The 23,679-nt window shown below is 41.7% G+C and overlaps 1 long non-coding RNA gene across 1 annotated transcript; it reads right to left on the bottom strand.

Annotated features, from left to right (window-relative positions):
• Positions 1 to 503: 503 nt before the first annotated feature.
• On the bottom strand, positions 504 to 16,245 carry LOC114674329 (uncharacterized). The gene is made up of 4 exons (XR_003725368.2): positions 15,953 to 16,245; positions 9,180 to 9,334; positions 5,404 to 5,496; positions 504 to 787 (listed from the first exon to the last, which is right to left on the bottom strand). It is a non-coding gene; the product is annotated as an uncharacterized LOC114674329 (long non-coding RNA).
• Between the last annotated feature and the right edge of the window lie 7,434 nt (positions 16,246 to 23,679).

Below are 23,679 nucleotides of genomic sequence, written 5' to 3'. Positions count from 1 at the left end.
ATCATAGAGCTCAGCACTTGGTAGGCTCTCAATATTTATTGGATGAATACATGAATAGCTTATGGCAAGTTCACTCATGCTTCCAAATATTTGCTGTGCTGTTTTCTTTACTTGGAATGACATTCGTCCAAGTTCAGGAGAAAAATCCTACTCAGCTTCCAAAATTCAGCTGAAGAAACCCTCTTCTGTGAAGTACACTCTGACCCTAGGCAGACCAGGTAGGAATCTCTTCTCTGAATTACCACAGTCCTATTATACTTCTCGTGGTCCCTTATCACAGTTTTCTGTAATCTGTATGGCCCCTTAGAAGGTTTGTATTCATCCTGTATTCAAAGGACCTTTGTACCTGGACTATAATCGCAGGCACTCAAAAGCATTTGTGAAATGAAATAGTAAATGAATGAATAACTTAGATAAAGCAATTAATATGTAGCTTAGTGTGAAGGCATTTAGTATGTACATAATTTAAAGAAGACACTTAAAGATACTCCTATGAAAGTCCATTTGATATTAATACTTTTTATTACACCTTACTCAAGATACAAGTTAGTGACTAATGATACACAAAGGTCAAGATAATTGCTTAGAAATTAACGTAAAAGGCTATGTTTGCTTTCATGTTTCTTTTACAATATTTCAAGAACTTTTTTTTTTTTAACTTTACCTGCTATTTGTGTTTCCCTATTCATACTGGTTTAGCCTAGAGAGTATCACCGTGGGTGCTAACGACTGGGCAGATTTGGTCAACAAAGCATTAATGGCAAAAACCACTGAGGGAAGGGGTGACCTGGAACAGACAAAAATAGCATGGGTCTATATCACACACGAATTACGTGTGTGATATATATATATATAGATATATATATAGATAGATAGATAGATAGATATAATCTCCATATATACAATTTGAATCTTTGAATCAAGAATCTCTTTGTGTATGAAGTCTTCATTGATCCTAAGTAGACAATAATAAAAAGAGTATAGTATTATAAAATATTAACCTTTTAGTTATAAAGGATTATAAAACTAGAAAAACCTAACTCTTTTTGTAAATTTTTTTTTACTTTAAGTTCTGGGATACATGTGCTGAACATACAGGTTTGTTACATAGGTATAAATGTGCCATGGTGGGAAAAACTTAACTCTTTTTCTTTTTTTAGAGACAGGGTCTAGCCATATTGCCCAGGTTGGTCTTGAACTCTTGGCCTCAAGCCATCCTCCCAACTTCGCCTCCCAAAAGTACTGGGATTATAGTCATGAGTCACTGTGCCCGGCCAGAACGTAAGTTTTTTTTTTTTTTTTTTTTTTTTTAGACAGGGTCTTACTCTGTCTCCCAGGCTGGAGTGCTGTAGCACAATCTCAGTTTGCTGCAGCCTTGAACTCCTGAGCCCAAGCGATCCTCCCACCTCAGCCTTAGCTGGGACTGAGGGCACGCACCACCACACCCGGATAATTTTTGTATTTTGCGGGGGGGATGGGGTCTCTCCATGTTTCCCAGGCTGGTCTCGATCTCCTGGACTCAAACGATCCTCCCACCCTGGCCTCCCAAAGTGTTGGGATTATAGGTGTGAGACACCATACCTAGCAGAACCTAACTCTTAGATGAAGAAACTAAGATCCAAAGAGAAGACACAGCTAATCTCTTACAGGCCTATTAAGTGAGCGCTACTTGTGCCCTGTACTCTGTTATGGGCTCTTATTATTTCATCTAAATCCCACGACAATCCCATGAGTGAGATATTACCAGCTCTGTTTTAGAGACGGGAAAGCAGATTAACTCATCCACAGTCACACAGCTAGTACATGGTAAAACTGGATTCATGCCTAAGTTTTTCTGACCAAGTTTTATTATGCACTACTTTAATGTATTCCTGATAATAATCCTCCATATAATTTTTTTTTTTTTTTGAGACAAAGTCTGGTTCTGTCGCCCAGACTGGAGTGCAGTGGCGCGATCTCGGCTCACTGCAACCTCCGCCTCCCAGGTTCACACCATTCTCCTGCCTCAGCCTCTCAAATAGCTGCGACCCTATAGTCCGCCACCACGCCCGGCTAATTTTTTGTATTTTTAGTAGAAACGGGGTTTCACCGTGTTCGCCAGGATGGTCTCGATCTCCTGACCTTGTGATCCGCCCGCCTCGGCCTCCCAAAGTGCTGGGATTACAGGCATGAGCCACTGCGCTTGGCCTCTCCATATACATTTTTAAATAATCAGGTCATATAAAACAAATCAAGTGCATTGACTGCATAAACTGAAATCTTGTCACATTTCAACTAATGATGGAAACCTTGCAACTCAGGAGGAGAAAAAAGAAGACAATGGGAAGGAGAGAAAAGAAGAAAGAGAGGGGAAAAAATAAAAGACAAGGTCTGAGAATTAGAGGAAGTTTAGTTTAATGTTAAGAGCTTGGGTTTGATTATCTGTTCTTTAGTCTGCTGGTTACATTAACCAGAACATTGGGAATATTAATTTCTGCAAGGTCTTAGTATCATGAAAATGGGATAACTTTGATTGTCTGACAGTATAATTGCTGTCTATCTCCCCAACTAGACTATAAGGACCACGAGGGCAGAGGCTAAGTCCGGTTTTGCTCACTAGTTTTTGTCTTCTCTGACATGATGAGTGAGACAGTTGGCTCAAGCAAAAAAAATAATTTTTAAAAGAAGAGACAGTAACCATTCCATTTTAACTTAACTATACTCATTCATAAATCTTTTCTCTGGGTTTTTCATTGAGCATAGGTCCACTAATGAAAGTGCTGGGTCATCTTTCTTGTATAAACAGTATCCATATTACAGGATAGACAGTTTCTACTTGTCAGTTATAAAGAGAACCTAAAGTCACTTATGAAGCAAACTGAGTACAAAATATCTTTAGACTTCTATGACTTTCCCCAAAAAAGTTTAGATTCCACTGCACCAGACGTGATAGTAATTGTCTACAACTCAATTTTCTTTCTTTCTTTCTTTCTTTCTTTCTTTCTTTCTTTCTTTCTTTCTTTCTTTCTTTCTTTCTTTCTTTCTTTCTTTCTTTCCTTCTTCTTCTTCTTCTTCTTTTTTTTTTTTTTTGTATGTTTTCTAGGCTGGTCTCAAACTTCTGGCCTTGAGCAGTGCTCCTGCCTCAGCCTCCCAAAGTGCTGGAATTACAGGCATGAGCCACCATTCTTGGCTCTACAACTCAATGTTGAGTCTTTCTAAAGCATTCAACTTAATTTTCATAAAAGTAACTTTCATTTCACATATATATTTCCTAAGTTTATAAAATATAAGCGCAATTAAATTTTGCAATTACAGTAACAAGTACATCTGACATTAATAGATTTGAATTTAAAAACACTACCCTTGGTAATGATACACTGAATCATGGGAGTAGAAAAGTACAGGTGTCCTCAAGAGTAGCCATTTGGTCACAAACCTACTGCACACATGTGAATAAGTACGTTTTAGAGCAATGGTCTTCAACCATTTTGGCACCAGGGACCGGTTTCATGGAAGACAATTTTTCCACGGACCAGGGGGGTTGGTCTTGAGATGATTCAAGTGCATTACATTTATTATGCACTTTATTTCTAATATTATTACAGACCGGTACTGGTCTGTGGCCTAGGGGTTGGAGATCCCTGTTTTACAGAGAAGGAAGAGCATCAGATAACTTGGAGAGTTCATTACAAGACCTACTGTATTGAATCCTCAGCATTTACCACATTGCCTAACACAAAGGAAGAAATCAATAAATATTTGTCAAGTCAATAATATCTACCACTCAAGGCTGCTGCAAGACCTGAATGAGCAAACAGCCATACAAGCTCATTTGGACACTGGCATTTGGTAAATGTTAATGCCTTTCCCTTTCTCACTGTTCAAGACATTTTATTTATTTGTAACCTATCTAATTCAAAAGAATTTGAAAGGTGAAAAATGTTTACTAAAGTTGTTGCTTGTTTATGTATTCATTCAAAAGAAGGAGTTCTGAGCTAGTCAGTTTTCCAGGTACAAAAGAGACAAAAGTGAAGACAGGGCCCTGGACTACACCCTGCCTATCACCCAAATAAGAGCTTAGCAACAAAATCCTGCAACAGGAAAGGAATTATATGAAGAGAAGTCCGGGTAGCTGGCAAATCTTTCCTCAATTTAATTTGCATTAAAAATAAAAGAGGGGGCTGGGCGCAGTGGTTGACATCCATAATCCTGGCACTTTTGGGAGGCCAAGCAGGAGGATCGATTGAGACCAGGAGTTCAAGACCAGACTCGGCAACATAGCGAGATCCTCATCTCTACAACACATATATATTTAAAAATTAACTGGGCGTGGTAGTATGCACCTATATAGTCCTAGCTACTTGGGAGACTGAGGCTGGAGGATCCCCTGAGCCCAGGAGTTTGAGGCTGAAATGAGCTATGATCACACCACCACACTTCAGCCTGAGCAACAGAGCAAGACCCTGTCTCAAAAACAAACAAACAAACAAAGAGACTTTGCAGTATAAATGTTTTGACAGAACTAATAAAGAATGTGCTTCTGTGTGGCCGGGCGTGGTAGCTCACGTCTGTAATCCCAGCACTTTAGGAGGCTGAGGTGGGTGGATCATCAGGTCGGGAGTTTGGGACGAGCCTGCCCAATATCATGAAACCCCATCTCTACTAAAATTACAAAAAAATTAGCCAGGCATGGTGGTGCGTGCCTGTAATTCCAGCTATTCAGGAGGCTGAGGCGGGAGAATCACCTGAACCTGAGAGGCAGAGGTGGCAGTGAGCCGATATTACACCACTGTACTCCAGCCTGGGCGACAGAGCGAGACTCCATGTAAAAAAAAAAAAAAAAAAAAAAAAAAAGAATGTGCCTCTGTCTTAAAATAATACATTCCTCTCTAATATGCAAAATAGGACACGTATGAGAAAATATTTGCCAATCAAGTACATTTTATAGCTGATCTAAAGTGCTTACAATCATACCAAAGAATAGAACCTCTCATCATTGGCATAGGCTTTTTCAAGTAAGAAAGGATAAGATGGACTTTGATTTTTAATTTTAATTCTTGCAATGTCACAGAGTAAAGGTCATTTTGCCCAATCATCCCATGTAATAAGGCATATTGCCATATGTAGAACATACAGCTAACTGAGATTCCACTTTGGTTTCTGAGATTTAACCGTGTTGTAATATTGGCTATGTGAACCTGATAAATGAAAAACTGTGATGTCCTTTTGGAAATGGGGAAAAGTTGCCCAGGGCAAACAAGCACGAATATCTGATTATATTCTGCCCCCTGGTTCCTAGCGATGCCTCTTATGATTGTCTTTCAGATATATGATTTGTAGTGGCAATATAATTGAGGTATGGAGACTGATAGGTCCTGCCTACATGTGATATTTTGTAGCTAACATTTGAATAAATATACTTACTGCTGATTAAACTTCATTACTGAAGTTTAATCTGCATCAACCATGTCAACTAGTGGCAGGGTAAACAAGGAAACCGAAGCTTGCACAATAACCCTAGAAAAAATGTTAAAACACATATGAGAATTTTACAACTAGGAGGCACAGCTTTTGTTAAAAAAGAATAAAATGAAAGTTGACATTTGATTTGCAAGAAGATAAGAAGAAATGATATACTATAAAAGTAAAGCTATATTAGACATACACTTCTATCCTCCCAAATATTATATATCTGTGAATATATAATTCTCTTTTAAAAATGTAATAACTGCTTTCACTTGGGAATTTTAAAAATGATTTTTATGCTTCTTCCTCATTCCAAATGACTAAACTCATTTAATCTGCTTAAATTATTAATAGATTCAAAAGGACAGGACATACCGGGGAAATTAATCACACAGACATCTTTCTCTTGATATCAGAAACAGGATACATTACGAACTGAGAAAGGGCATATAGCATTTTAATTATGATAGAAGAATAAAAATGAGGGGGATGGTTTAAGTGAAAAAAGCAAACAAAAATTTTCATTCTAAAAATTATTATAAAATATCATTTTACATACTATACAGCCAGGGCCACCCTTACAGACTTACAGAATAGTTATCTATGTAGGGTTCTAATGTCTTGAAGTTTCACAGGGATTCAGTCATTTGAGTCAATTAAAACAGTCTCCACTACCAGTTTGTTCAAAATGCAAATACGCCTTCATGAAAATTTTCTCAAGTTGTTCCAGCAGGGACCTGAATAGAATTTATAATTCATTCAACCAAAATGAGTGGCTCACGCCTGTAATCCTACACTGGGAGGCTGAGGCGGGTGGATCACTTGAGGTCAGGAGTTCAAGACCAGACTGGCCAACATGGTGAAACCCTGTCTCTACTAAAAATACAAAAATTAGCCAGGCATGGTGGCTGGCGCCTGTAGTCCCAGCTACTCGGGAGGCTGAGGCAAAAACAAAAAACAAAACAAAAACAAAAACAAAAACCTTTTCTTTTTTTTTCTTTTTTGAGACAGAAACTCACTCTGTTGCCCAGGCTGGAGTGCAGTAGCATGATTTCAGCTCACTGCAGCATCCACCTCTTGGGCTAAGGTGATCCTGCCACCTCAGCTTCCTGAATATCTGAGACTACAGGCGTGCACCACCACACCTGGCTACATTTTTCTTTTGTGTAGAGACAGGGTTTTGCCATGTTGCCCAGGCTGGTCTTGAACCCCTGGGTTCAAGGGATCCTCCCACCTCAGCCTCTCAAAGTGCTAGGAGTATAGGCATGAGCCATTGTGCCTGGCCCAAAACACATTTTCTTTTTTTTTTTTTTTTTGAGACGGAGTCTTGCTCTGTCGCCCAGGCTGGAGTGCAGTGGCGCGATCTCGGCTCACTGCAAGCTCCGCCTCCCGGGTTCACGCCATTCTCCTGCCTCAGCCTCCCGAGTAGCTCGGACTACAGGCGCCCACAACCGCGCCCGGCTAATTTTTTGTATTTTTAGCAGAGACGGGGTTTCACCATGGTCTCGATCTCCTGACCTTGTGATCCGCCCGCCTCGGCCTCCCAAAGTGCTGGGATTACAGGCGTGAGCCACCGCGCCCGGCCCCAAAACACATTTTCTAAGGACCAACTATTTGCAGGAACCGCAGTAGGTAATGGGCCACAGTGATAAGAGACTAGACCCTATTCACAATAAACTCAATCCAGTGGGGACCATAGATAGTCGCAGGTAGAGGGAAAAGCACCGCAGCAGAAGTAAGCATAGGGCACTGGAGTCATATAGGAGGGCCACCTAATCCAGATGAGGAAATCAGGGAAGGCTTCCCAGAAAAGCACATACCTGAGCTGTGGCCTAAGACACATGAGGACAGAGCCAAGCAAGAAATGGGGAACAACCCCGTCTCTACTAAAAAAATACAAAAAAGTAGCCGGGCGAGGTGGCGGGCACCTGTAGTCCCAGCTACTCGGGAGGCTGAGGCAGGAGAATGGCATAAACCTGGGAGGCGGAGTTTGCAGTGAGCTGAGATCCGGCCACTGCACTCCAGCCTGGGCGACAGAGTGAGACTCCATCTCAAAAAATATATATATATAAAAAAATAAAAAAAAAAGAAATGGGGAACAGTTTTCCAGGCACAGGGAACAGCATCTTCTAGACACAGAGGTGTCTGAACCAGGAACTGCAAAGTATTTCTGTGTGGCAGAGAGTACAGTGTAAGCTGAGGAGTAACAAGAAATGAAGACGAAGGCTGGGCACAGTGGCTCACACCTGTAATCCCAGCACTTTGGGATGCCACGGTGAGCAGATCGCTTGAGCTCAGGAGTTCAACACCAGCCTGGGCAACATGGCAAAAACCCATCTCCACAAAAAATAAAAATTAAGCTGGGCATGGTAGTGCACACCTGTATTCCCAGCTACTTAGGAGGCTGATCACCTGAGCCTGGGAGGTGGAGGCTGTAGTGGGCCATGATCGTGCCACTGTACTCTAGCCTAGGCAACAGAGCAAGACCCTGTCTCAGAAAAAAAAAAAAAAGAAATGAAGATGAAAAGATAAAGAGGGACTATATAACCAGACATCATATGTCATCATTTCGAAATACCCTGAAAGCAGTAAGAAGCCACTTAAGATTATTAAGCAAAGGTACTTGGGAGGCTGAGGCAGGAGAATGGCATGAACCTAGGAGGCGGAGCTTGCAGTGAGCTGAGATCGTGCCACTGCACTCCAGCCTGGGTGACAGAGTGAGATTCCGTCTCAAAAAAGAAAAAGAAAACAAACAAACAAAAAAGATTATTAAGCAGAGGAAGAGCATGTTATTCTAGAAGCAATATGAGAGAGGGAGTTGAAGAGACTGGAGACTATAAACTAGGGGTTCATACGGGAAGACTGTATCCTATTCCATGTAAGAAATGAGCTATAGGAATGTCAGTGGAACTGAGAAGAGATGGATTCAGGGCACATTAGGGAGATAAAACTGCTGACAATTAACAGTGTGTTGGACCTAGGTGTCAAAGAAGAGAGAAAAGGCAAAGACGACGTCTCAGTCTCTGACTTGAGAAACCAGATAGATGGCAGAGCCATTTCCGGAGACGGCAAATAATGGCAAAAGAGCAGATTTGGCAGCAAGACTCTTGATTTGGACCTGTGGAATTTGAGATGCCTATGATGGAGGCAAAGTGGGTGCTTGTGGGAGGGGGAGAAGTTGCAGAACTAGGAGGAAGAGTTGAAGGAGGAACAGAAGGTCAGCCTCTTTTATACATGGCAGCAGTATTTACTAAATGCTGTATTTTTTTGAGACAGGGTCTCACTCTGTCACCTAGGCTGGATGGAGTGCAGTGGTGCAGTCATAGCTCACTATGACTTGAATTCGTGGGCTCAAATATGATCCTCCTGCCTCAGCCACTGGAGTAGCTGGGACTACAGCCATGTGCCACCAAAAAATTTTAAAATTTTTTGTAGAGATGGAGTCTTACTCTGTTGCCCAGGCTAGTCTCAAACTCTTGACCTTAAGCAATCCTCCCACCTTAGCCTTCCAAGTAAATTTTTTAATAGGTTAAAAAAAGTAAGTTTACTACAAAATTTAATGTATAAAATTCCTTCAAAAAACAAGCCGTTAACATTCAATTTGTCAGAAAGGTACAATGACCTTGCCTAGAAATGAATATTAAACTCAGTCCAGATCAAAAATATTTCACTGCTTGAAAGGGCAAACGGTAAAATTTAGTGTAATTTTGAGACTGGAACCAGCATTTACTTACATGATAATAGTGAGATAAAGAGCCAAACAGTAATAGTATTGCTTTCCCAGGAGTAACATGACAGTGGAGGCTGTTCCTTGTAGATAGAAAGAAATTAAGATGATCTTATAGTAACCAAACTTTTTCAGCCAGGACTGACTGATAAGTACAAGGCACTGAAACGGAAACAGAATGGCATTGTGTTAAGATGGAACTCCATGCATTATTAAGCTTACTCACTCTTGCTGATGACAAAATAAACGTTCTTATTGCAAAATAAATTGCTGGCGGTGACCCATGCCTATAATCCCAGTAGTTTGGGAGGCCAAGGTAGGAGGATTGCTTTAGCCCAGGAGTTCATGACCAGCCTGGGCATCATGGTGAAACTCTCTCTCTACAAATAATACAAAAATTAGCTGAGTGTGGTGAAGTACAGCTGTAGTCCCAGCTACTAGGGAGGCTGAGGTGGGAGGATTGCTTCAGTCCAGGAGGTTGAGGCTATAATGAGCTATGATCATACCCACTGCACCCCAACTTGAGTGACAGAGCAAGACCCTGTCTCAAAATATACATAATAAATAAATTTGCTTCTGAATTATAGTATCAATTGAAACACACAACTAAAACTATCTTGCTTAGAAATGCCATTATTATCGATATATATCAAAAATTGATTATGAATAATAACTTTTCTTTTTTGAGACAGTCTCAAATCTGTCATCCAGGCTGAAGTGCAGTGGCATGATCTTGGCTTAGTGCAACCTTTGTCTCCCAGGTTCAAGCAATTCTCATGCCTCAGCATCCTGAATAGCTGGGATTACAGGCAAACACCACTGTGCCTGGCTAACTTCTGTATTTTTAGCGTTTCACCATGTTGGCCAGGCTGTTCTCAAACTCCTAGGTTCAAGTGATCTGCCTGCCTGGGCCTCCCAAAATGTTAGGATTACAGGTGTGAGCCACCACATCTTGCCTGAAATGTACTTTTTACCCCAAAATCAAGCATCAGAGGAAAACAAGAGTTAGCATTCTGGGTTACTGTGTCCTGCCTAACTTTATATATTTTTATCATTATAACACATTCATTTTAAGAGCTCAGACATAGATTTTTTGCATTTCTTGCTATTAATGAAAAAGTTCATTGTTCTAGACTGAAAAGTTTATGCTAAATATACATATGTACATTAACAAAGATCAGAAGATACTCTTTGTTTTCAATAAAAAAGCACACATTGTTTATCCCTGAAAAGTTTTCACTAACCAAATGTATGTGCATTATAATTAGAAGAGAATTTTGAATGATGTAAGTAGAATACAGATGTTCTTTAGTAAACATAAGGGTTTTTTTCCCCTGACTGATTTTTTGACTTACTTTTCTACTTGTAAAGAACAAGAGTTCATTTTCTGGACACTAAAAAACAATGGATCAGTGACTGATGTGGTCCAAGGCATTTCTTAGAGTTCTGTAAGAGGAAGTATGTAAAACACCCCAACAAGTCCAATTATATTCTTAAATATTATTATAATATTATAAAGTAACACATTCCCACATATTGAAATGCAGCTCCTGTTTCTCCATCTCCAGTACATAAACATACAAAATACAAGAAGTTAATAATGTAAGAAATATGTGGTAGAGTGGAATGTGCAAGATTTTTTTAAAGACAAGGTCTTACTACATTGCCCAGCCTGGTCTCAAATTCCTGGGCTCAAGCGGTCATCCCAAGTAGTTGACTACAGGCATGCACCACCATGTCTGGCTGGCCGGGCGCGGTGGCTCAAGCCTGTAATCCCAGCACTTTGGGAGGCCGAGGCGGGCGGATCACGAGGTCAGGAGATCGAGACCATCCTGGCTAACACGGTGAAACCCCGTCTCTACGAAAAATACAAGAAAATTAGCCGGGCGAGGTGGCGGGCGCCTGTAGTCCCAGCTACTCAGGAGGCTGAGGCAGGAGAATGGCGGGAACCCGGCGGGGCGGAGCTTGCAGTGAGCTGAGATCGCGCCACTGCACTCCAGCCTGGGGCACAGAGCAAGACTCCGTCTCAAAAAAAAAAAAAGAAAGAAAGAAAGAAAGATTTTGAAATCAGATGTCCCTAGATTTAAATTCCAGCTTTGCCACTTTTACCAGCTATTTCTTCATAGAGAAGTTACCTTACCTAAGAGGCATTTCCCCCACCAAGACAAACTTTCTCTCTCTCTCTCTCGCTCGCTCTCTCGCTCTCGCTCTCACTCTCCCTCTTCTCCGTTTCTCTTCTCTTACCTAGCACCATACTCAACATATAAAGTACTTAATAATTGGTAGCTGTTTTTCTTGTGTCCAATATATAAAAAGATATAAGCCAATGATGAGTAGTATTACAAAAATCATGAAAGAAAAGAGAAAGACTGTCTTTTTTTTTTTTAACTAAAATAAAGGCTTCTACAAATGAAAGATTTTGGCTCTCCATTCAACAGTGTGTTCCAACATAAGTGTTGGCAAACCTATGCCGACATCAAAACAGAGGGATAAAGGCAGTGCCGTGCTCACAGTGAAAGTCTGGTATCTGCTGCGTTGAGATGGCTGTACATAATAAGAGCTAACATTTCTAGAGGGTTTATTGTGCCAGGAACCGTTTTAAGTACTTTGGATGTTTTAATTCATTTAACCTTCATAATACTTTCCTTAGGTAGGCACTATGTTTTTTTGTTGTTGTTGTTTGTTTGTTTTTGAGACAGGGTCTTGCTCTCTCATCCAGGCTGGAGTGCAGTGGCACAGTCATAGTTCCCTGCAGCTTTGACCTCCTGGGCTCAAGTGATTCTCCCACCTCAGCCTCCCAAGTAGCTGGGACTCCAGATGTGTACCACGATGCCTGGCTAATTTTTAAATTTTTTGTAGAGACAGCATCTCACTAAGTTGCCCAGGGTGGTCTTAAACTCCTAGGATCAAGCGACCCTCCCACCTTAGCTTCCCAAAGTACTGGGAGCCATTGTGCCCAGTCCCGTAGGTACTATTTTGATCCTTATTTTACAGATGAGGAAACTGAGGCACAGAGAAGTAGAGTAACTTGCCCAGGATTGCACAGCTAGTAAGTGGAGAGCCAGGCTCCTCCTGGGCAGAGTACAGATCCATGCTTTTAAACCAGTTACTCCTCTGCCTCTCTGGGGAGTGTAATGTGGAAGAGTGACAGACCTATACCAACAGTTATTAGGGAGACAGAACATTTGTTCATCCTTTTCTCCTTTATTTATTCAACTCCTCAAAAACAAAGCCAGCCTGAGACTGGGTGCAATGGCTCATGCCTATAATCCCAGCACTTTGGAAGGCCAAGGCAGGCGAGTCACTTGAGGTCAGGAGTTGGGAGACGAGCCTGGCCAACATGGTAAAACCTCATTTCTACTAAAACTGCAAAAATTAGCCAGGCGTGGTGGCACATGCCTGTAATCCCAGCTACTTGGGAGGCTGAGGCAGGAGAATTGCTTGAATCTGGGAGGCAGAGATTGCAGTGAGCTGAGACCACGCCTCTGCACTCCAGCCTGAGTGACAGAGTGAGAGTGTCTCAAAAAAAAAGAAAGAAGAAAGAAAGAAAAGCGGGGGAGGGAGGGAGGGAAGGAGGAAGGAAGGAAGGAGAGAGAAAAAGAAAATGAAAACATAGTGCTCACCTTCATTATTTTACCCAATAAAGTGTTAAAGAGACTTAGCCAAATAAATAACAATAAAAACAGATTCCAATGAGCCGTCATTTTTTTTTTTTTTTTTTTTTTTTTTGAGGCAGAGTCTCGCTCTGTCACCCAGGCTGGAGTGCAGTGGCACCATCTCGGCTCACTGCAACTTCCACCTCTCAGGTTCAAGCGGTTCTCTGCCTCAGCCTCCTGAGTAGCTGGGATTACTGGCACCTGCCACCATGCGTGGCTAATTTTTTGTATTTTCAGTAGAGACGGGGGTTTCACCATCTTGGCCAGGCTGGTCTTGAACTCCTGACCTCATGATCCACCCACCTCAGCCTCCCAAAGTGCTGGGATTACAGGCAGGAGCCACTGCACCCGCCAAGCTGTCATTTTTTACCACAATAATTTACACGTGTTAATTCTCTAGAAATTAAGAATAAATTTAAAGCAACTTTGGATTTTCTTTTATTTTTTGTAGAGACAGGGTTTCGCCATGTTGCCCAGGCTAGTCTTGAACTCCTGGGCTTAAGCAATCTGCCTGCCTCGTCCTCCCAAAGAGCCAGGATTACAGACGTGAGCCACCACGCCCAGGCTTACATAAGAATTTAACAATTTTTTTTCAACCTGGTGAAGAGGAGAAACTATAGGCAAGTACTATACATGATTTAAAGTAAGAAAGTATATATAGCCTAGAATCTGGTAGCAAATAATAAGCAGAGACAGGAAATCAAACAGCTTCCCATTCTTGGTGGTTAAACAGAGGAGCAAACAGCCTGACAAACTTCAAATTGCTTTGAAAGGAGAGCATCATTTTATCATGCACACACAGTACCTGGACTATATTGACAAGCCAGACATGAAATTCCATTTGGTATGCTCTGCTAAATAAATGATGTAAGCACAGTACATTTTAGAGACAGAATCTTAAAGTATACAGCTCTAAAGGTACCACCTCCCTTTTCTCATCTATAAGAATAAGAATCTCTTCCTCCAAGATTGTTATGAGGATCACATCATGTAATATACACAATGCACTTGGCAAAATAGCAGACAGGCAAATTCTATTCTATATACTTTACTTAAGAAATTGTGGTGGGCCGAACACTGTGGCTCATGCTTGCAATCCCAACACTTTGGGAAGAAAGGAGGACTGCTTGACCCCAGGAGTTCAAGACCAACATGGGGAACATGGCTGGTCTTGATAAACACTGTCTCTACAAAAGATAAAAAAACTTAGCTGGGCATGGTGGTGCATGCCTGTGGTTCCAGCTACTCAGGAGACTGAGGTAGGAGGAAAGCTTGAGCCCAGGGGATCAAGGCTGCAGTGAGCCATGACTGTGCCACTGCACTCCAGCCTGGGTGACAGAGCATGACACTGTCTCTAAAAAAATAAAGAAATAAAAATAAATAAATTGTGGCAACACTTAAAACATTTTAGAACTATTTCTATCCCAAATGGCTTAATGATTTTTGAAAGCTGGTAAACAGTAAAAACTAGTCTATCTAGAATAACCTGTTACCTGAAGAGTATTGCTAAGATGTTTTGCTTATCATTTGTGAAAACAGGAAAAACCTATATCACAGGTGAGGTAAAGCCATATTTTTAGAGGACATATTTAGGTTAAAGGGAACAACATATCAGCTCTCCAAATGGTATAATAAGCAGCAGACCAGTATATTTTTTGAAGAGGACATGACCTCTACAATAATGGTCATGACCATGGAATTTTAATAGTGCTCTGAAATTCCAGGACTCAGGCTTTTAGCCAAGTGTTTTGAAACTTGACCAACTAACTCTTCTTCCACGTGATAGTCACAGAAATCTTAAACACCCAAATAAAGCAAAACGACATGCTCACGGGAAGCTGTTTTCTTCCATAGTTCTGCTGAGGCTTAAAGGAGAAAGCTGAGAGGAACAAAATTCCACAGCAAAAATGTTTAAAATATCACATTGTTCAGTTCTCACTGGGGTCTCTTTCCTTTTCCCCTGTTGTCTTTTTTTTTTTTTTTTTTTTTTTCGAGACGGAGTCTTGCTCTGTCACCCAGGCTGGAGTATGGTGCGATCTCAGCTCACTGCAACCTCCGCCTCCTGGGTTCAAGTAATTCTCCTGCCTCAGCCTCCTGAGTAGCTGGGATCCGCCACCAAGCCCTGCTAGTTGTTGTATTTGTAGTAGAGACAGGGTTTCACCGTGTTGGCCAGGCTGGTCTCAAACTCCTGACCTCTAGTGATCCACCCGGCTCAGCCTCCCAAAGTGCCGGGATTATAGGCATGGGCCACTGTGCTCGATCTTGTCTCTTTTTTCCATTATGTTTCTACTGAATCTTGTATGCTATCTGGAGCTCTGAATCTTTGGGTCTTTTAATAACTGTGTGTCGGATGGGTGCGGTGGCTAACGCCTGTAATCCCAGCACTTTGGGAGGCCGAGGCAGGCTGATCACAAGGTCAGAAGCTCGAGACCAGCCTGAACAACATGTTGAAACCCCATCTCTACCAAAAATACAAAAATTAGCCAGGTGTGGTGGCGTGCACCTATAATTCCAGCTACTCAGGAGGCTGAGGCAGGACTGAGAGGGCGAGTGTTGCAGTGAGCTGAGATCACACCACTGCATTCCATCTTGGGTGACAGAACGAGACTCCATCTCAAACAAACAAACAAAAAACTGTGTGTCACTTTTTAAAACTACTGATGAAATCAGGTTTCTAATATCACCCAGCTAAGAGTTAAATCTCTAATCCCTGCAGGAAAAATTATCACAAATTATAAATCATAGAGAACATAATTATAACAATTATAATAATCATAAAGATCATAAAGAACATAAAGAACTATTACAGGCCGGGCGCAGTGGCTCAAGCCTGTAATCCCAGCACTTTGGGAGGCCGAGACGGGCGGATCACGAGGTCAGGAGATCGAGACCATCCTGACTAACACGGTGAAACCCTATCTCTACTAAAAAATACAAAAAACTAGCCGGGCGTGGTGGCGGGCGCCTGTAGTCCTAGCTACTCGGGAGGCTGAGGCAGGAGAATGGCGTCAACCCGGGAGGCGGAGCTTGCAGTGAGCTGAATTCCGGCCACTGCACTCCAGCCTGAACGGCAGAGCGAGACTCCGTCTCAAAAAAAAAAAAAAAAAAAAGAACTATTACATACCTGTGGGCAAATAAAGCCTGCCCCCTACATAATGCTCCTTATGGAAGAAGATAGTACATCTCTGAGAATGAGAATATCTGCAAAGATCATCATGAAGTTGCTGAAGAAGGTTAAAGACTCGAAAGAAATTCATGATCAGAAAAAGGTAAAAGTATTTCTGGGATAAGATCTGTCTCACGGATAAAATGATAGGAGTCCAGGTGAGATCCTGTTCAGATTCCAAGAGGAGGTTCTCTTTGGGGTTTCTTTTAGGTTCAAAACACCTCACATGATACATCCCAGCGTAAAGGCTGGCAGTAGCAAGGAAAGCAATGACAATGGCAACAGCCTGGAAATGGGGCAAAATTTCCATGTTATTAGAGATCGGGCGACAGAAGAGGATACCGGTAGAGCCTAGAAGTGATGCCACTTGGTTAATTTTAATAAGCTGAAGCCAACTTTCATGTCTAGTGAAAATCTCTGCAAACAGTTTACACTGGGCTTGTTGGACACAGGTGAGCGTGCTATCAAAAGCACCTAACGATACCACCAGGTGAAGTCCACTAAGCCAGTCACCTTCTTAATAGTATTTCCAAGGAAACCACAGGAGCAGGAAGGCTACTGCATAGAAAGGGACACAGTACAAGACAGAAATATGACAACTTGAACAGCATTCGGCCTTAGAGTTGTTGGGAAAATATCCAGTCAGGTCATTAAGAACATTCCATATCATTAAAATTATCTAGGAAGAAAACAAACACACAGGATTATTTCAGTGTAGTAGAATAAACTACTGCACTCAGTATAGGACAAAAATGACCCCTGATTTTTTTTTTTTTTTTTTACTTATGTGAAATAACCAAAGGTGATCAGTAGAAAAGCTAATTGTTTTCAGAACCAGCTAAAAAATTTAATAACAGCAAATACTACTCAAAAGCCAATGTGCATTCACTTTGTTTTTTTTTGTTTTTGTTTTTGTTTTTTTTAGACAGTCTCGTTCTGTCGCCAAACTGGAGTGCAGCGGCACAATCTTGGCCAACTGCAACCTCTGCCTCCCAGGTCCAAGTGATTTTCCTGCCTCAGCCTCCCAAGTAGCCGGGATTACAGGCATGCACCACCATGCCCAGATAATTTTTGTATTTTTAGTAGAGATGAGGTCTCACCATGTTGGCCAGGATGATCTCGATCTCTTGGCCTCGTGATCTGCCCACTTCAGCCTCCCAAAGTGCTGGGATTACAGGCGTGAGCCACTGCGCCCAGCTTGCATTCACTTTGTATTCAGGCATTGTATAAGTGTTTACATTCATTATTTTATCAAATCCTTAAAAACCCTAGCCAAGCACAGTGGCTTATGTCTGTAATCCCAGCACTTTGGGAGGCCAAGCCAGGAGAATTGCTTGAGCCCAGGGATTCAAGACCAGGCTGGGCAACATTGTGAGACCCTATCTCCACAAAAAAAAAAAAGAAGAAAGAAAAAAATTCTCTTTTTTTGAGACAGAGTCTTGCTCTGTTGCCCAGGCTGGAGTGCAGTGGTGCAATCTCGGCTCACTGTAGCCTCTGTCTCCCAGGTTCCATTATTCTCCTGCCTCAGCCTAGTGGGTAGCTGGGATTACAAGCACATGCCACCACGCCTGGCTAATTTTCGTATTTTTAGTAGAGATGGGGTTTCGCCATGTTGGCCAGGCTGGTCTCGAACTCCTGACCTCAGGTGATCCATCCGCTTCAGCCTCCCAAAGTGCTGGGATTATAGGCCTGAGTCACCATGCCCGGCCAAAAAATTATTTTTTATTTAATTAGCCTGGCATGGTGGCATGCACCTGTAGTCCCAGTTACTTGGAGACTGAGGTAAGAGGACTGCTTGAGCCTAGAAGGTCAAGGTGCAGTGAACCGTGATCATACCACTGCACTGCAGTCTGGGTGACAGAGAAAGACTCCCATTACAAACAAACACACAAACAAAAAACAATCCTTTGAGGCAAGTACTATTATTACTCTGACTTTACAAATGAGAAAACTGAGAGCCAGAGAAGTTAAGCAACTTGCCTAGCTAATAAACAACAGAGCCAGGGTCTAACCCAAGGTAGATGACCCCACAGCATGTGCTTTCAATTTTGTGCTAGACTGCCTTCCAACAACAGCACACAGGGCCATGCCTCTGCAAAGATTGATGGCCTGTTTACACCAAGGCATAGTTTTACATAATTTCATTAGGAAAGGTTAAAATATCAATGTTTGGCATTTCGAATTAAATCTAATTAGTATGTTATTACTGGTAATAAATGAGTAACATTACAAAATATAAGGGTTTTAAAACCATGAACTCTTCTAGCCTGACCACCTAATTGGTAATGACTTACAATACAATTTGTGAATACTGCGGGCCTTTTCAAAACAGAATATTTTAGGACTGGGCATGGTGGCTCATGCTTGTAATCCCAACACTTTGGGAGGCTGAGGCAGGAGGATTGCTTGAGCCCAGGAGTTCGAGACCAACCTGGACAACATAGTGAGACCCCTATTTCTACAAAAAAAAAAAAAAAAAGCCAGGTGTGGTGGCTCACACCTGTCATCCTACTCAGGAAGCTGAGCCAGGAGGATTGCTTGATCCTAGGGAGGTCAAAGCTGCAGTGAGCTATGATTGCATCACTGCATACCAGCCTGGGCAACAGAGCAGTCTCAGGAAAAAAAAAAAAAGAGAGGGACGGAGACTGGATATCTTCGTAATAATACCGATTTTTCCACATAAATTAATTTTCCAGACAACCTAAGCTTACTCTTTAAATTCTAATACCTTTACATTTTAAATAACAATCTTTTAAAAATCTCTCTTTCCAGCTGGGCGAGGTGGCTCACACCTGTAATTCCAGCACTTTGGGAGGCCGAAGTGGGTAGATCACCTGAAGTCAGGGGTTTGAGACCAGCCTGGCCAACATGGCAAAACTCTGTCTCTACTGAAAATACAACAATTCACCGGGAGTGGTGGTGTGGGCCTGTAATCCCAGCTATTCAGGAGGCCGAGGCAGGAGAATCACTCGAACTGGGGAGGTGGAGGTTGCGGTGAGCTGAGATCGTGCACTGCACTCCAGCCTGGGTGACAGAGCAAAACTCTGTCTCAAAAACTAAAATAAAAAATAAAAATCTCTCTTTCCCTCAAAGGAAGGAGATCTGTCCTATGTGAAAGGACAGTAAAGATTCCATCTCACCTGGGTTTGAGAAAAGGCCACTTCTGAAATCGTGTACAGATGTAGAAAAAGTTTCACATGGTAGAAATCAAAGACAGAATTCAGCATTTCAGTCCCTAATGTCATCATAGAGTATGCCCAAGCAATGGGTTTGATATTTAAAAGTGCCATTTTCCATGCAGAGGAACTCTTCTTCCCTTTGTTAAAAAAAAAAAAAAAAAAAGGTTAAAATTCACTGTTTGCACACAGTAGTGGATGGGGGCCAAAACATTGCTGGCCAGTACTTAATTTTAGTTAAATAAGAGTCCAAACCTATGAGCTGTATGTCCCCAGATTTAACACCTGACTTCCTTATCTATTCACTCAATATTTTTTGAGATGCTCGCCAGGAAACCTAGTTTGCATAGAGTGTGACTCCACTTATATTTTTATCTATCTCTTCAAACTTATAAAGTGGGATTTCAGCCTGGCCAACAGGGCAAAACCTCATCTCCACAAAAATACACAAAGTAGCTGGGCATGGTGGCACACACCTGTAGTCCCAGCTACTCAGGAGGCTGAGGCAGGAGAATTGCTTGAACGCCGGAAGCAGAGGTTGCAGTGAACTGAGATGGCACCACTACAATCCAGCCTGGGCGACAGAGCAAGACTTCACCTCAAAAAAATATATAAAATAAAGTGGGATTCATCCAAGAGCTTGGACATGATTAACTAGTGTCAAGGAGATATGTTTATGCCATTATTATCCTCCCTACTTGGTAGGGTGCAACAGAAACAGAACAACAAGGTGACAGCCTTTTGCTCAAGTCAAAAAGAAAGTAAGCCCCTCATCTTAGTATAAAGTTGTTCATTCAGTAGTACAGACTTGCATTTGAAGACTTATTCTTGATATTCTGTAGCTTTGACCACAAGGACGTAACTACAATGGATATAGAAATAACACACTCTGATCCTTGATGAGATCCTTGTACGGGCCTCTCTTAAATCTAGCCTATCGTCTTACCCTTTGATTTTTATAAGTGGAAAACAGGAAAAGGCTAACCCAGCAAGAGAAAGGCATAGATTCATCTTCCTTTCAATCTTGACTATAGTTTAAAGAGAATACCATGATCTTTCTGTTCTATTCCTGGCTTACTTGAATATTTGGCCAGGTCTCTGCATCTTACTGAGTCAGAAAACAGAAACAAATTCTGATAAGTCAAAGGATGTTACTTGCTTGAGTAATCCTTGGGCTTCTGTTTTAACTTTGTAGATCCAGGAACAGAATTAAGCAGGCAGTTCGGTCTACATTGCCAAATTTCTTAGGGAAAAAGAGGGCAAGTCAGAAGGAAGAAGTGGGCATTTGGCTCAAATGACCAAATTATTTACGGTCTCTACACTTCACTTTGCACCAAGTAGACTCAAGAATGATTATAACTCCGCTGGGTGTGGTGGTGCAGACCTGTAGTCCTAGCTATTCAGGAGGCTGAGGTGGGTGGATTGGTTGAGCCTAGGAGTTTGAGGCTGCAATGAGCTATGATCTTGCCACTGCACTTTAGCCTGGGCAACAGAACAATACCCTGTCTCAAATTAAAAAAAAAAAAAAAAAAGACTAATTCTATGAGTGGCAGGGTCCTAGAATTATCAAAAATGGGTTATCAAACCCATATGCATACCAAGCACTGTCTACAGAATAAAGAATGTTTTGTCCACATGTGTACTTGTATTCTTAAAATGTTTGTAGCTTCTGCTGTAATGATTAAAAGTACAAATCTGATTGTTTTCATCATGATGCAGTTCCCAAACACTTCAAAACTACTATTGTGTGGAGACCAGCCAACATTTTTGACTTTAAAAGTAATTCTCAGATTTCAAAATGCTGGGAACTACCAGTGAAAACTTCACTTTAAGTTCATCCCTGAGAATGAAGACTGAGGCTAGAGGTTGCTTGGTTACTAAAAGAGTCAAAAATAAGGGAGACAGTAGAACCAAAAGCCAAGACACAAATTTAGCCTACCAAAACCTAGGGACTCTTGTTTTTCTTAGTTTTATTTCAGGTATGCTAAAACAAGAAGCATGCTGCACCTTTCTAATCTGATCTATCATTATGTCGCATGGCAGGTATTTGTAAACTTACAATTCTGCAAAAGGCCATAAGCTTTCTGAGAGTTGAATTCAATTTTTTTTTCAAAGATTTAAGTTAAGTACCCAGCCTGTCTGAAACATAAGAATATAAGGTTTTAATCGCACTGTGAAAAACTCTACAGTCTGAACTTCTTGGCCAGGCACGGTGGCTCATGCTTGTAATCCCAGCACTTTGGGAGGCCGAGGTGGGCAGATCACTTGAGGTCAAGAGTTTGAGACCAGCCTGGCCAACACAGTGGAATCCCGTCTCTACTAAAAATACAAAACTTAGCCAGGTGTGGTGGCAGGTGCCTGTAATCCCAGCTACATGGGAGGCTGAGGCAGGAGAATGTTTGAACCTGAGAGGTGGAGGTTGCAATGAGCCAAGATCGTGCCACTGCACTCTAGCCTGGGCAACAGAGAAACTGTTTCAAAAACAAAACAAAAACAACAAAACAACAAAACAAACAAAAAAGTCTACAGTCTGAACTTTTCTTTGTTTTTACACATTGTGTGAAGTAAAAATCTTTCTTATTTCCTTCTGCAAAAGGAGCCATTAATATTTTGCTTTAGATTACTGTCATCATAGTAAATGCTTATTTCTGTAAGTATCAAACTGAAAATCACCACTTACAATTTTTTTAAAGCCCCCATTGCTACCTAAAAACTCTTCTTACATGACTTTACTATAGTAATAAAACACAAGAAAAGAGCATTTTATCTTTACAACCAAAGACAAAGGATTTCTGAATCTGATCTTATTTATCACAAAATATTTCATATAGAAAACTTAAAAAGTTGGCCAGGCATGGTGACTCAGGCCTGTAATCCCAGCATTTTGGGAGGCTGAGACAGGCAGATTGTTTGAGCCCAGGAGTTCAAGACCAACCTGGGCAACATGGCGAAAACCTGTCTCAACAGAGAATACAAAAATTAGCCAGGTGTGGTAGCACATGCCTGTAGTCCCAGCTACTAGGGAGGCTGAGGTAGAGGATCACCTGAGCCCTGGAAGGTTGAAGCTTCAGTGAGCTGTGATAGCGCCACTGTACTCCAGCCTGGGTGACAGAGTGAGATCTTGTCTCAAAAACAAACAAACAAACAAACAAACAAAAAGACTTAAATAGTAGCAAAATGGTGCAATGGTTAGTTAGGCTGGGCAAGTTCATTAAATAACGGTGAATTATTATGAACACCATAAATTCTCCTTTTGGAATCAACTTGGGTAGTTATTTACTAACCTATCAAACCAAATAATATTAATGTTGCTGAAGAGGTTACTTATGATTGCTTCTAAACTATGACTAAGGAGACTCTAAAAGAACAATGGAAACTCCTCCAAATTTAGCACTGAAAATTGACACCAGTTTTTCAATGCAATTTTCGTTCAAGATTTTCCAGGGGAAAAGAAGTTTTCTTAAATAGTGTCCTTTAAAAGAACCCAATAACATACCAAAAGACATAAAGTTTGTGGGGTTTTTTGCTTTTTTAAACTATCGATAACTTTATTTATTTACTTATTTATTTTTTTCGAGAGGAAGTCTCACTCTGTTGCCCAGGCTGCAGTGTAGTGGCATGATATCAGCTCACTGCAACCTCTGCCTCCCAGGTTCAAGTGATACTCCTGCCTCGGCCTCCCGAGTAGCTGGGATTCCAGGCGTGAGCCACCACGTCCAGCTAATTTTTGTATTTTTACTAGAGATGGGGTTTCATCATGTTGGCCAGGCTGGTCTCAAACTCCTGACCTCGTGATCTGCCCACCTAGGCCTCTCAAAGTGCTGAGATGACAGGTGTGAGCCACCTCGCCTGGCCCTCAATAACTTTAATTCTCCGTATCTTTCTTTTCTTTTCATTTTTAAAGGAGAATTGTTCACTGGGCGCAGTGACTCACGCCTGTAATCCCAGCATTTTGGAAGGCTGAGGCAGGCGGATCACTTGAGGCCAGGAATTTCAGACCAGCCTGGCCAACATGGCTAAACCCTGACTCTACTAAAAACACAAAAATTAGCTGAATGTGGTGGCACATGCCTGTAATTCCAGCTACTCAGGAGGCTGAGGCACGAGAATCACTTGAACCCAGGAGGTGGAGGTGACAGTGAGCAGAGATGGTGCCACTGCACTCCAGCCTGGGCCACATGGTGAGACTCTGAAAAAGAAAAAAAATGGAGAATTGTTAAAGAATATTTCAATATGCATTTGAAGTTAAAATGAGCTTGTTTTCCATGGAGTAAACAGCCAGAACTTTCAACCTTGCAGCTGAGTGATAAGAATCAAGCAGGGGGCCGGGACACGGTGGCTCACGCCTGTAATCCCAGCACTTTGGGAGGCCAAGGTAGGTGGATCGCCTGAGGTCAGGGGTTCAAATCCAGCCTGGCCAACGTGGTAAAACCCTGTCTCTACTAAAAATACAAAAATCAGCCGGGTGTGGTGGTGGGCGCCTGTAATCCCAGCTACTTGGGAGGCTGA

This window comes from Macaca mulatta, chromosome 20 (assembly GCF_049350105.2).
Source record: "Macaca mulatta isolate MMU2019108-1 chromosome 20, T2T-MMU8v2.0, whole genome shotgun sequence".
In the NCBI taxonomy this organism is placed as follows: Eukaryota; Metazoa; Chordata; class Mammalia; order Primates; family Cercopithecidae; genus Macaca; species Macaca mulatta.
Note: the sequence above shows the minus strand (reverse complement) of the source record. Positions and strands in the feature narration are given on the sequence as shown.